This window comes from Saimiri boliviensis, chromosome 11, assembly GCF_048565385.1.
Source record: "Saimiri boliviensis isolate mSaiBol1 chromosome 11, mSaiBol1.pri, whole genome shotgun sequence".
Classification (NCBI taxonomy): domain Eukaryota; kingdom Metazoa; phylum Chordata; class Mammalia; order Primates; family Cebidae; genus Saimiri; species Saimiri boliviensis.
This window is the reverse complement of record NC_133459.1, coordinates 97,297,617-97,311,225: the sequence shown is the minus strand read 5'-3', so window position 1 is coordinate 97,311,225 and position 13,609 is coordinate 97,297,617. Positions and strand designations below refer to the sequence as shown.

Below are 13,609 nucleotides of genomic sequence, written 5' to 3'. Positions count from 1 at the left end.
GTAAAGTGTCTGTCTCTTAGGCAATATTTTTTGCTTCCCTGCCATGTGCAACATGAATTTGTATCCTCTTCCTCCTGTCTCGCCTCCTTCTCTTTCTCCATCCAGTTTTAGTAAATAACACTGACTCAGGGCTTACCTTTGTGCCATTAAATACATTTATCCTTCTACTTGACTTGTCGCCCTTAAAGATACATTTAGATTCTGAGCGATTATAGATGAAGCTTTCAAAACTTATGCTACTTCCAAATTACCTCTCCTTTCTCACATTTTTTTTTTTTTTGGCCGTTCAAATTTTCCTACATTGTCATAGTATGTAGCATTCTACCATCCTCATTCTCACCTTTATTTTTTCTTGATTCTAACTTTATTTTTGTTTGTTTTAGATCTGGGTTAAAAATATTCGATTCTTAGTCTCAATCTTTAGTCCTGTGGCTAAAGTTTGCCCATTTTCTCTTGGCTGGTTGTAGTTTGCTGGTAGTTTCTTCAAGAGTATTGTTTATATAGTCAATATTCTGTGGGTTTTTGCTAGGTTAAAAGTGGTTGTCTGTAACTTTTATGTTAGAAGGACAGTTTGCATGAATAAAAAATCTTTGCCTCAGTTTATTTCCTTGAGTATAGTGAAGGTATTACTCTTCTGTGTTCTGGTATTCAATTTCACTGCTGGGAAATGTATTAATTTCCATTTTAAATGACCCATCTTAGGCTGGGCACAGTGGCTCATGCCTGTAATCCCAGCACTTTGGAAGGCCAAGGCGGACTAATCGCTTGAAGTCAGGAGTTCAAGACCAGCCTGGCCAACATGGTGAAACACTATCTTAATCAAAATTGTAAAAAATTAGCCACATGTGGTGCCACACACCTGTAGTCCCAGCTACTTGGGAGGCTGAGGCAGGAGAATCACTTGAACCCCGGAGGTGGAGGTTGCAGTGAGCCAAGATCGTGTCATTGCACTCCAGCCTAGGCAACAGAGTGAGACTTGGTCTCAAAAAAAGTAAATAAAATAAATAAAGGGTCCGTCTTTCTACCTGGCTTACCAAATAATTATTCCTTGAAATTTGTATAAATTTACTTTTTCCTTGAATTTATTTACTAACTATTGGTTCTAGGAGTTCTTTTGATGACTGTTCTGTTTCCTTTGCCCTACATGGCACTGAAATTACTGGAAAGGAGCTTTGCCAAGAATAAAGACAGAGGCCAAAGATTTTCACACTGACCTTTTAAGCGTATTGTCAACCTGGTTCAAAATCATCCTGCCCCCATTAACTCTATTTTATAGACCTTCACTAGGCAGCGACATGAAAGAAAAAAACAGGCTGGGTGCGGTGGCTCATGCCTGTAATCCCAGCACTTTGGGAGGTCGAGTGGGCAGATCACCTGAAGTCAGAAGACCAGCCTGGTGGAGAAACCTGTCTCTACTGAAAATACAAAAATTAGCTGGTAGTGTGCACCTGCAGTCTCAGCTATTTGGAAGGCTGGGATGGGAGGATCTCTTGACCCTGGGAGGTTGAGGTGGCAGTGAGCTGAGACTGCACCACTGCACTTCAGCCTGGGCAACAGAGTGAGACTCCACCTCCAAAAAAAAAAAAATGAAAACTCTGTTTAAAGTCTTTGTTTTTCTTGGCGCTAGTGTCTCTGCTTACATTTCATCCCAAACACCTTTCTTTTGCAATCCAATTTCTTTACTGTAAGTGTTTGGATAAATAGCATCTTATTACTAATACATATGTTATCATATGTTATTAATTCTTGTATAATTATATAGTTCAACATTTGAAAAGCTCTATGAGAACTTAGAAGATACAGTCTACCACCATGATAAAAGAATCATCATAGTTCTTTAAAATTGTACATCTATAAATCTATCTATATATCTATCTATATAGATATAGATATGATTTTTTTTTTGACACAAAGTCTCACTCTGTGGCCCAGGCTGGAATGCAGTGGTGCAATCTCCACTCACTGCAACCACAACGGGCCTAGATTTATATTTTTATAATGTTGTCTAGGTTCTGAAAAATCGGCTAGTAAAAGCCACAGCATTTATAGATTACAGTCTATTTAAGTTACAATTTCATTTCACATTAGATGTAGATATTCCCCAATATATTTATAAGTAGTTTCCAGATTTTTTTTTTTTTTTTTTTTTACTAACTTCCAGAGGTTTTTATCCTTTCATAAAACATCCATCCGGGCTGGGCGCGGTGGCTCACGCCTGTAATCCCAGCACTTTGGGAGGCCGAGGCGGGTGGATCATGAGGTCAACAGATCAAGACCATCCTGGTCAACATGGTGAAACCCCGTCTCTACTAAAAACACAAAAAATTAGCTGGGCATGGTGGCACGTGCCTGTAATCCCAGCTACTCAGGAGGCTGAGGCAGGAGAATTGCCTGAACCCAGGAGGCGGAGATTGCGGTGAGCAGAGATCGCGCCATTGCACTCCAGCCTGGGTAACAAGAGCGAAACTCAGTCGCAAAAAAAAAAAAAAAAAAAAAAAAAAAATTGGGAGGCCGAGGCGGGTGGATCACGAGGTCGAGAGATCGAGACCATCCTGGTCAACGTGTTGAAACCCCGTCTCTACTAAAAACACAAAAAATTAGCTGGGCATTGTGGTGCGTGCCTGTAGTCCCAGCTACTCAGGAGGCTGAGGCAGGAGAATTGCTTGAACCCAGGAGGCGGAGGTTGCGGTGAGCCGAGATCGTGCCATTGCACTCCAGCCTGGGTAACAAGAGCGACACTCTGTCTCAAAAAAAAAAAAAAAAAAAAAAAAAAAAAAAAAAAAAAAAAAAATCCATCCTTGCATGGATTAAATACATGCTCTGCCTATAATCCCAATTTTATTATCTGGGGCAACTACACTGTAGTCACTAGAATAGAAAAAAAAAATACATTTCTTCTAAATAACTTGATGGAAAGGGTCCAGGAAGATTCCCCTGGGTGCAATACTGTTCTTCCAAAATATAAGTAGGTATCAAACAATCGTTATCCTCCAGAACCTTCATTCTGCCAAGGTTAGTGACACCTTTTTATTTGTCATAACACGTTTTTAGCTGCCCAAGTTTGTTAGTGAATTGCTCTTGCCAAGTAATCAGCAGGAATTTTCTGCATAGAACAGCACTGTCCAATAGAAGATAATATGCACTACATCTATAATTTAAAATTTTCTAGTTGCCACATTTAAAGTTTTTATTTTATTTTATTTTTTAAGACTAGTCAAGTGCAGTAGTGAGAAGGGGGAAAGAGTCAAACAAGGAGTTCGATCTGTAACTGACTGAGAACAATCAGTTGAGATAACTCACTACCTTCGGACCATCTAAAAAGTTTTTTAAATTGGCCAGGTGCCATGGCTTACGCTTGTAATCCCAGCACTTTGGGAGGCTGAGGCGGGCAGATCACGAGGTCAGAATATCCTGGCTAACATGGTGAAACCCCATCTCTACTAAAAATACAAAAAATTAGCAGGGCCTGGTGGCATGCACCTGTAGTCCCAGCTACTCGAGAGGCTGAGGCAGGAGAATCACTTGAACCTGGGAGGCAAAAGTTGTGTGAGCCAAGATCACACCACTGCACTCCAGCCTGGGAGACAGGGAGAGACTCCACCTTAAAAAAAAAAAAAAAAAAAAAAAAAAAAAAAAAAAAAAGTTCTTAAAGAGGTGAGATCAGGCCAGGTGCAATGGCTCACACCTGTAATCCTAGCACTTTGGGAGGCCAAGTGGGGCAGATCACTTAAGGTCAGGAGTTCCAGACCAGCCTGGTCAACATGGCAAAACCCCATCTCTACTAAAACACAAAAATTAGCCAGATGTGGTGGTGGGCACCTGTAATCCCAGCTACTTGGAAGGCTGAGGCACAAGAGTCGCTTGAACCCGGGACGCAGATGTTGCAGTGAGCTGAGATCGTGCCACTGCACTCCAGCCTGGGCAAGAGAGTGAGACTCCATCCCCCTGCCAAAAAAAGTGAGATCAATTAATTAATTGTAATTACATATTTTGTTCAATTGGCTATATTTAATCCAGTAAACCCAAAATGTTATCATTCTGATATGTAATTAATACAAAAATATATTAATGAGGTATTTTACATTCCTTTTTTTACTAAGCCTTCAAAACCCAGTGTGCATTACAGTTGAACCACATCTCAATTCATACTAGCCATATTTCAAATATTCAATAGCCACATAACATTAGTGGCCACCAGGATGGACAGTAGAGACTTAATTAGCTTCTGAATTACATTAACCCACAAGGAAGAGACTACTTCTAAAGGGTCTAGATTGTCTCCCAGAGTAAGAAACTGAAAATGCCTTGATTTCTCAAGCTCAGTTTGCCTTGGAATAGGGTACAGTATGCTTTCCCATTTAAGGGTTTAGCGTTCAGAAAATTCTTTTTTTTTTTTTTTTTTTTTTTTTTTTGAGACAGAGTCCTGCTCTGTCACCTAGGCTGGAGTGCAGTGGCATGGTCTCGGTTCACTGCAGTCTCCACCTCCTGGGTTCAAGTGATTCTACTGCCTCAGCCTCCCAAGCAGCCGGGTAACACACAGCTAATTTTTTTTTTTTTTGTATTTTTAGTAAAAAGGAGGTTTCATTATGTTGGCCAAGCTGGTTTTGAACTCCTGACCGTAAATGATCCTACCACCTCGGCTTCCCAAGCGCTAAGATTGCAGACATGAGCCACTGAACCTGGCCCAGAAAACTTTTTCTTAAATGAACTTTATGTTTTAGAGCAGTTTTAGGTTCACCAAGGAACTGAGTGGAAAGTACAGAGACTTTTTGTATGCCCTTTACCCCCAAATATGAACAGCATCCCCCTTTACCGCCATGCCACACCAGAGTGGTATATTTGTGACAATCAATGAACCTACACTAACTCCTCATTATCATCTAAAATCCAAAGTTTACATTAGAGTTCACTTTGGCGTTATACATTTTATGGGTTTTTACAAATGTATAAGGACGTGTCCATCATTATAGTATTGTACAGAATGGTTTCGCTGCTCTAAAAATCCTCTGTTCTGTACCTATTCATCTCTTCCTCCTCCCAAATCCTGGAAATTACTAATTTTTTACTATCTTCATAGTTTTTCCTTTTCCAGAATGTCACGTAGTTGGAATCATACAGTACAATATGTATATAGCCTTTACGGGCTGTTTTTTCACATAGTAATACATATTTAAGTTTCCTCCATGTCTTTTTACAACATGGTAACTCATATCTCTTTAGCATGGGATACTGTTCCATTTTTTGGATATATCCGAGTTAATTTATCCATTCACTTGAAGGACAGCTTGGTTGCCTTAAAGTTCTGTCAATCATAATTAAAGCTGTCATAAACATCTATTTGCAGGTTTTTGTGAGGACATACATTTTCAACTTGTTTAGGTAAATACTAAGAAATGCAATTGCTGGATGGCATTAAAAGAGTATGTTTAGTTTTGTTAAAAACTGTCTTCCATGGTGGTTGTACCATTTTGCATTCCTTCCATCAATGAATAAGACTTTCTTTTGCCCCACATCCTCACCAGCATTTGAGCTTCTAGATCCTAAACCGAAAAAGATGAGATTTTGTAAAGGTTTTGAGTAAAAAAAAAAAGTACCCCATAAAACCTATCACTTGACTAAAATGTCTCCAGGCAAAGATCACATGAAGGAGGTGGTTTCATACCTATTATTAAAGCTCCTTAGTGCTCTAACATGCCTCAGGGCAAATTCAGATCAAAGGTGTAACGCCCAGTAAAACCTGTCATTTGAATAAAGCCTTCAGAGCAGAGATCAGATTAAAGGTGAGACCTTTCTATCTCTTATTCCGACAGATTAAAGGTACCCTCCATTAAACTGAAAAACCTACTAAAATCCCTCCCCAATATTCATTTTGAAAAAATTAAAAACCTACAGAAGAGTTGTAATGGTACAATAAATATCCATATACCCCTGACCTAGATTCTTGAATTGCTCACATTTTGACACATTTTCTTTCTCTTTCCATCAACCCATGCACATGCATAAACACACACACACACACACATTTTTGCTCAAGTATTTGGAAATTAGCTGTAGACAATACGGTGGTTCACCTGAAAAACTTGAGCACATTTCTAATAACAAGGATGTTACCTTCTATAAACACTATGCAGTAAAGAATTTGGCTTTGCCCAAGTAGAAGTTGTGGCCTTTGCCCTAGGCTTCAAGGATGTAATCTCTGGGTACTTGGAATGTTATGCCTGATGGGAGAGTGTCAGGGTGCATTGTGTCAGACTGGAGAGTCTAACAATGTGATTTAGGGCAGGGTTGGCCATACCAGAAAGACCAACATGTTACTTAGGTTAGGGGCTTTGGTTTTTAGTTTTTAGTTTTTTTCTTATATTTTTATTTTTTCTCTAGGCCATATTGTCATCTGAAGGGTGGGGGCTTTGGGTCACGTGGTATCAGTTGACCTGGAGTTTGAGATCAACTACATGGACAATTAGTCAATCATGCCTATGTAATGAAGTCCCAGTAAAACTCTCAACACTTACGCCTGGGTGAGCTGCCCTGGTTAGCAATACTTGGTGCATACTGTGCACGTCAACACTGGAAGATAGTATCAGCAAGAAAAAAACAGACATGCATAGATAGATAGGATGATAGATAACAGGTAGATGATAGATTTTGTATATATACATATGTAGAGAGAGAGAGAGAGAGACATGGCAAATGTAGCACAGTACTAGCAACTGGATAAATCTCAGTGAAAAGTATGTGGGTGTTTACTATCTTATCCTTTCACGGAATAATGTGTTCTGACTCTATGAAGAGAGGATGAGGGAAGCTCCACATTGGGTACGTCCCTGACTTGGCCCCATGTGCTTCTTCCCTTAGCTGAATTTAATGTGTACTGTTCGTTTTTCCTGTTACAAACTGTAACCGTGAATATAGTAGTTTTCAGTGAGTTCTGTGAGTCCTTCTGGAGGGTTATCAACCTGAGGATGGTTTTGGGAACTTCCAGACTTGCAGTTGGTGTCAGAAGTGAGAGTGGTCTTTCATAGATACGATTCCCTCTGACTTCCTGGTTGGCTAGGAATTGAGGCAAACATGTTATAATTTCACATTCTGATAATTTAACATTGATACAATACTGTAGATAATACACTTTATTTATTTATTTATTTATTTATTTATTTATTTATTTATTGTAGAAACAAGATCTTGCTATTTTGCCTAATCTGGTCTTAAACTCCTGGCCTCCCATCTAGGCCTCCCAAAGGGCTGGGATTACAGGAATGAGACACAGTGCCTGGCCATCTAATAATACATATTCTTTATTCAACTTTTAGAGAGGGAGCACAAAAACATTTCTAGAAATCCCTGTGCATGTGCATGGGGCCTGTCAGCTCTGCCTTTCACCGTAAGGTAATCTGGCTGGGTCATTTCAATGATATCTTTAGATCTTTTCTCTTGGCCAGAACAGATTTTGACAGCAAAAACTCTTAATCTCCTTCCGGAAGGAGGCTGCTAGCAGAATGGGGAAAGATGGCTGAGGGATTCTTTCTAAGTGTATGAGCTCTCACTTAATCTTCCTTCTTTTAATATTGAATCCTTGCCCTTGATGGTACTAGGTGTTCCCCATTAAGCAATTCTCTGTTTTCCCTCTCTTTGGAAAACATACTTTCTGCCTTCTGTCAGCCCAGCCAGCTGGGATTGAAGATGAGGATTTGAGCTTTTCGCTGCTTCCTTAAAGTTAAGGTAGAACAGGGTCTAACTCTTTCTTAAAGTTAAATTACAACAGCCATAAAGATATCTGGGGGACATTGAGACAATACATTGAAATAATATTATATCAGGGTTTAATTTTTTTTTTTTTTTTTTTTTTTTTTTTTGAGACAGAGTCTTGCTCTGTCACCTCGACTGGAGTGCAGTGGCACGATCCCAGCTCACTCTCAAGGAGAATTGTTTGAACTCTTCAGCCTCAGCCTTTGGAGTAGCCGGGACTACAGGAGTGAGCCACCACGCCAGGCTAATTTTTGTATTTTTAGCAGAGACAGGGTTTCGCCATGCTAGTCCCAAACTCCTGAACTCAAGTAATCTACCCACCTCGGCCTCCCAAAGTGATAGGATTACATGTGTGAGCCACCACGCCTGGCCTAATTTCATATTTCACCTCACATTTACCCCAGCTCCCGGAGGTCACTGGTGCTACCAAATCCTGGGTCCAGAGGGGCTGTGTGCATAAACAAAACTGCTCTGTAACTTCGTAGTTTGCTTTCCCACTGTTTAGGGTGCAGCTTCTTTGCATCTGTTAAACCAGTTACCCGTCTTCCATCTGCATTTCATCTTCTCCAATTTCTTGCTGTTGCCTCGTTTCCCATTTTCTTTGTCTTTGTGAATTTATGCCTTAAAACAAACAAGAAATGTTTACTAAATGTCGTAATGTGATTTTGGGAGGGAGTAGAAATAAATGTAAACATTCACTTCACTTTCTTTAACTTGAAGCTTTCCACTATTTTTTTTATTTTTTAGTTTTTTGAGATGGAGTCTCGCCTTGTTGCCCAGGCTGGAGTGCGGTGGCGCAATATTGGCGCACTGCAACTTCCACCTCCCAAGTTCAAGTGATTCTCGTGCCTCAGCCTCCTGAGTAGTTAGTACTACAGGTGAGCACCACCATGCCCAGCTCATTTTTGTTTTTGTTTTTGTTTTTTTTTGAGACAGAGTTTCACTCTTGTTACCTAGGCCGAACGAAGTGCAATGGCACGATCTCGGCTCACCGCAACCTCCGCCTCCTGGGTTCAGGCAATTCTCCTGCCTCAGCCTCCTGAGTAGCTGGGATTACAGGCACGTGCCACCATGCCCAGCTAATGTTTTGTATTTTTAGTAGAGATGCGGTTTCACCATGTTGACCAGGATGGTCTTGATCTCTTGACCTCGTGATCCACCCGCCTTGGCCTCCCAAAGTGTTGGGATTACAGGCTTGAACCACCGCGCCCGGCCTAATTTTTTAAAAACGTTTATTTTTGAACAAATTTAAACCTCCGGCAAAGATGAAAGGATAGTATAATGAATACTCACATACTTTTCATTTACATTTATCCAGTTGTTAGTATTGTGCTACATTTATGTGTATGTGTGTGTGTGTGTATATGTTTATCATCTAATATCTATCTTTCTATTTATGCATATTTTTTCTTGCTGAAACCACTGAAAATAAGTCCGAAACATCATAACACTTCATCCTTAAAAAACTCCAGCACATATCTTTGAAGAACATTAACCACAATACCTTTATCTTATCCATGAAATAAGAAATCAATGCAATATTATGTAAATTATGTACCTGAGAGTCCCCCAAATGTCCCATTGCTGTTCTAACTTCATATTTTCCCCTTAGCTATAACTTACTCACTTTCCTTCCTGCTTGGTGTTCTCTACTCTGCCAGGGAAGGTGGGGCCAGTGAGAATCAGCATACTTTGGCTTCACCCTCATCCCCTCTCAATTCCACAGCGTCAGCAGTTACCCTGAGAAGTTGCTCAATCTGGTGTTAGTTGTGGCTTGAATGCATCTTCAGTCTTTCTTTAAATTACTAGTATTTCAACTCAGGTATTTTTGTCCCAGATAACAGTGTGCACTGGTTTAAATTTTGTTCTTTCTTTTTGAGGCGGGGGGGGACGGTGGAGGGATGGAGTCTTGTTCTGTTGCCCAGGCCGGAGTGAAATGGCACAATATTGGCTCACTGCAACCTCCGCCTTCTGGGTTCAAGCAATTCTCTTGCCTCTCAGCCTCCCAAGTAGCTGGCATTACAGGCACATGCCACCATGCCCAGCCAATAATTTCATTCTCTTATAAGCCTGTCTAGAAAACCTTGGGAACTCAAGAAAACCCCAAGAACCTGGGCTACTCTGGCAAAAACTGAAAGAAGCACCCATGGATTGTTTTCGGTCTCATGGGACAGTGAATTGATACCTCTCCACTATAAACAGTCATAACATGTTGGGATCCTGCTCCAGGGATGATCTGGGAACTATTCTAGAAATCATGCAGCATCCATCTCTGCTTGCATTTCATAAAAATTCTTCCAAATTGCCGGGCGCGGTGGCTCAAGCCTGTAATCCCAGCACTTTGGGAGGCCGAGGCGGGTGGATCACGAGGTCGAGAGATCGAGACCATCCTGGTCAACGTGGTGAAACCCCGTCTCTACTAAAAATACAAAAAATTAGCTGGGCGTGGTGGTGCATGCCTGTAATCCCAGCTACTCAGGAGGCTGAGGCAGGAGAATTGCCTGAACCCAGGAGGCGGAGGTTGCGGTGAGCCGAGATCGCGCCATTGCACTCCAGCCTGGGTAACAAGAGCGAAACTCCGCCTCAAAAAAAAAAAAAAAAAAAAAAAAAAAAATTCTTCCAAATTACTTTAGGAGCTAGGACTTTGAGCCAATTTCATTTCTGATACCAGTATGTATAGATGTAAACAAGTAATGATGGACTGGGCATGGTGGCTTGCCTGTAATCCTGGTACTCTGAAAGGCCAAGGCTGGCCAATAGCTTTGAGCTCAGGAGTTGGAGACCAGCCTGGGCAATGTGGCAAAACCCCGTCTCTACAAAAAAATGAAAAAATGAGCCAGGTATGGTGGCTTGCCCCTATGATCCCAGCTACTCAGGAGGCTGAGGCTGGAGGATTGCTTGAGCTGGGAAGCAGAGGTTGCAGTGAGCCAAGACCACACCACTGCACTCCAGCCTGGGTGACAGAGCAAGACCATTTCTCAAGGAAAAAAAAAAAAAAAAAAAAAAAAAAAAAAAAAAAAAAAAGCAATGGCAGTATGATTAACCTAAAAGACATCAAGAGAGTCAAGCCAACGATACAAGTTCCTCTAATGTAGGTAAACACCAAGAATTTTAACAGCTTGAAGACACAGAGGACACAGCGGCGTATTCAGAGAGGTCGGCTTCCCTACTGCACAGGTTGCCCCCGAGGTCAGATGGCTTTTGCTGAATTTACCTGATAAGGGCTGAGACACCATCAGATCTTTCCAGAGGCTCTCTTGCCGTTCTCTTAGGGTTTTTTTGGGAGGGGGTGGGTTAGCTTTGGTTCCCTTCCAGTGCTGGAAATGGTAGCTATGTGTCTGCCTGCTCACTAAGTGCAAATAATTGGTGATAACTCCAGGGCATTCCTGAATGTGAATTTGAGAAAAGAAGGTTGATTTTCAGGCATACCATCCCTCTTAAAAGCCTAAGTTTTAAGTTGGTCAGAGGATGACTTTTGCAATGTAGACACTAGAATTTGTGCAAAAAGGGCAAATAGGATCTTTTCTTTTTTAAAAAAAATGTAATATATAAGAACCTTTTAAATTATTAAGTTGTCTCATTTTAAATGTTTTCCCCATTTTGTAGTTTTTAAAAATTGTGGTCAAATACACATAATGTAAAGTTTACCATTTTCAACATTTTTAGGTGTATGGTGCACTGGCATTAAATACATTGATATTGTGCAACTATCACCACCAACCATCCAAATAACTTTCATCATCCCTAATTAAAACTCTTCTCTACCTGTTAAACAACTCCTCATTTCCCATTTCTCCCAGCCCTGACAACTCTCATTCCATTTTCTGTCTCTATGAATTTGTCTTCCCTATGGACCTCATATAAATGCAAATATCCTCTGAGTTAATGTGAAAATTAATAAAAGATGTGACTATATACAAAAACCATACATTTGCGTTTTTATGTACAAATGTGATGATGCTATGTGTATATATATAAGCAGCATACATATGCTATTTTGCAATTTGATTTTCTTCACTTAGCAATATAATATGATTGGTTACCTAATGCTGCATAAAAATTCCATCTGCATTCCATCTTCTCCAGTGTCTTGCTGTTGTCTCCAAACTTTGGTGGCTTAAAACAACATTTATTAGCTCATAGTTTCTATGGTGCAGGAATCTGGATGTGGCTTTGTTGGGGCTCCTATTTCGGGATCTCTCAAAAGGCTGTTAAGTCAAAAGGTTCCACGGCAGGCGGATTGCTTGAGACCAGGAATTTAAGGTTGTAGTGAACTATGATCATGCCACTGCACTCTAGCCTGGGTGATAAAGTGAGAGCCCATGTCAATTTAAAAAAAAAAACAAAAAAAGTCCAGGCATGGTGGCTCATGCCTGTCTGTAATCTCAACACTTTGGGGAGGCCAAGGCGGGCGGATCACTTGAGGCCAGGATTTCAAGACCAACCTGGACAGCATGGCAAAACCCTGTCTCTACTAAAAATATAAAAGTTAGGCCAGGTGTGGTAGCTTATGCCTGTAATCCCAGCATTTTGGGAGGTTGAGGTGGTTGGATCACTTGAGATCAGGGGTTCGAGACCAGACTGGCCAACATGGGGAAAACCCATCTCTACTAAAAATACAAAAATTAGCTGGGAGTGGTGGTGCGCACCTGGAATCCCAGTTACTTGGGAAGCTGAGGCAGAAGAATTGCTTGACCCTGGGAGGTGAAATTTGCAGTGAGCTGAGATCGTGCCACTACACTCCAGCCTGGGCGACAAGAGTGAGAGACTCCATCTTAAAAAAAAAATAACCAGGTGTGGTGGCGGGTACCTGTAATCCCAGCTACTTGGGAAGCTGAGGCAAGAGAATCACTCGAAACCTGGGAGGATTAGGTTACACTGAGCTGAGATTATGCCACTGCACTCTAGCCTGGGTGACAGAGTAAAACTGTGTCTCAAAAGAAAAGAAAAAGAAAGAAAGAAAGAGAGAGAGAGGGAGGGAGGGAGGGAGGGATGGAGGGAGGGTGAGATGAGAGGAGGCTGGGAAGGGCAGGGCAGAAAGGAAAGGAGAGGAGGGGAGAAAAAGAAGAAAATGTGTTGCTTGGGACTTCCGTAGACTCGTGGCTTGCTCATGTTGTTGGCCGGATTCATTCGCTTCCAGGCTGTTTGACCAAGGGTGCAGTGTTGCTCTGGCTGCTTGCTGGAGGTCACCCTCAGTTCCTTGCCACATGGACTTCTCCATAGGGCAGTTCACAACGTGGCAGCTTGCTTCATCAGAAGCAGCACATGAGTCAGAGAGAGAGTGAGAGCAGAGTGAAAGTCATTCTTTTATCATTAACTTTTAGAAGTGACTCTCCATCACTTTTGCCATATTCTATTTGTTAGATGCAAGTCACTAGGTCTGGCCCCCACACACACAGATGACACAAGGGTGTGAATATCAGAGGCAGGAACTGGGAGCCATTGTAGAAACTGCCTACCACAAATCTTTCTGTTACTAGCATATATCTCAAATTTTGTTTGTTTGTTTGTTTTTGTTTTTGTTTTGGTAATACTCTGTCTCTCTCTCTTTTTTTTTTTTTTTTTTTTTTTTTTTTTTTTTTTTTTTTTTGAGACGGAGTTTCGCTCTTGTTACCCAGGCTGGAGTGCAATGGCGCGATCTCGGCTCACCGCAACCTCCGCCTCCTGGGTTCAGGCAATTCTCCTGCCTCAGCCTCCTGAGTAGCTGGGATTACAGGCACGTGCCACCATGCCCAGCTAATTTTTTGTATTTTTAGTAGAGACAGGGTTTCACCATGTTGACCGGGATGGTCTCGATCTCTTGACCTCGTGATCCACCCGCCTCGGCCTCCCAAAGTGCTGGGATTATAGGCTTGAGCCACCG

The 13,609-nt window shown here is 41.4% G+C and overlaps 1 long non-coding RNA gene across 1 annotated transcript; it reads right to left on the bottom strand.

The window, feature by feature from the left end:
• Positions 1-7,816: 7,816 nt before the first annotated feature.
• Positions 7,817-13,577, bottom strand: LOC141580318 (uncharacterized). The gene is made up of 2 exons (XR_012512520.1): positions 11,790-13,577; positions 7,817-8,367 (listed from the first exon to the last, which is right to left on the bottom strand). It is a non-coding gene; the product is annotated as an uncharacterized LOC141580318 (long non-coding RNA).
• Between the last annotated feature and the right edge of the window lie 32 nt (positions 13,578-13,609).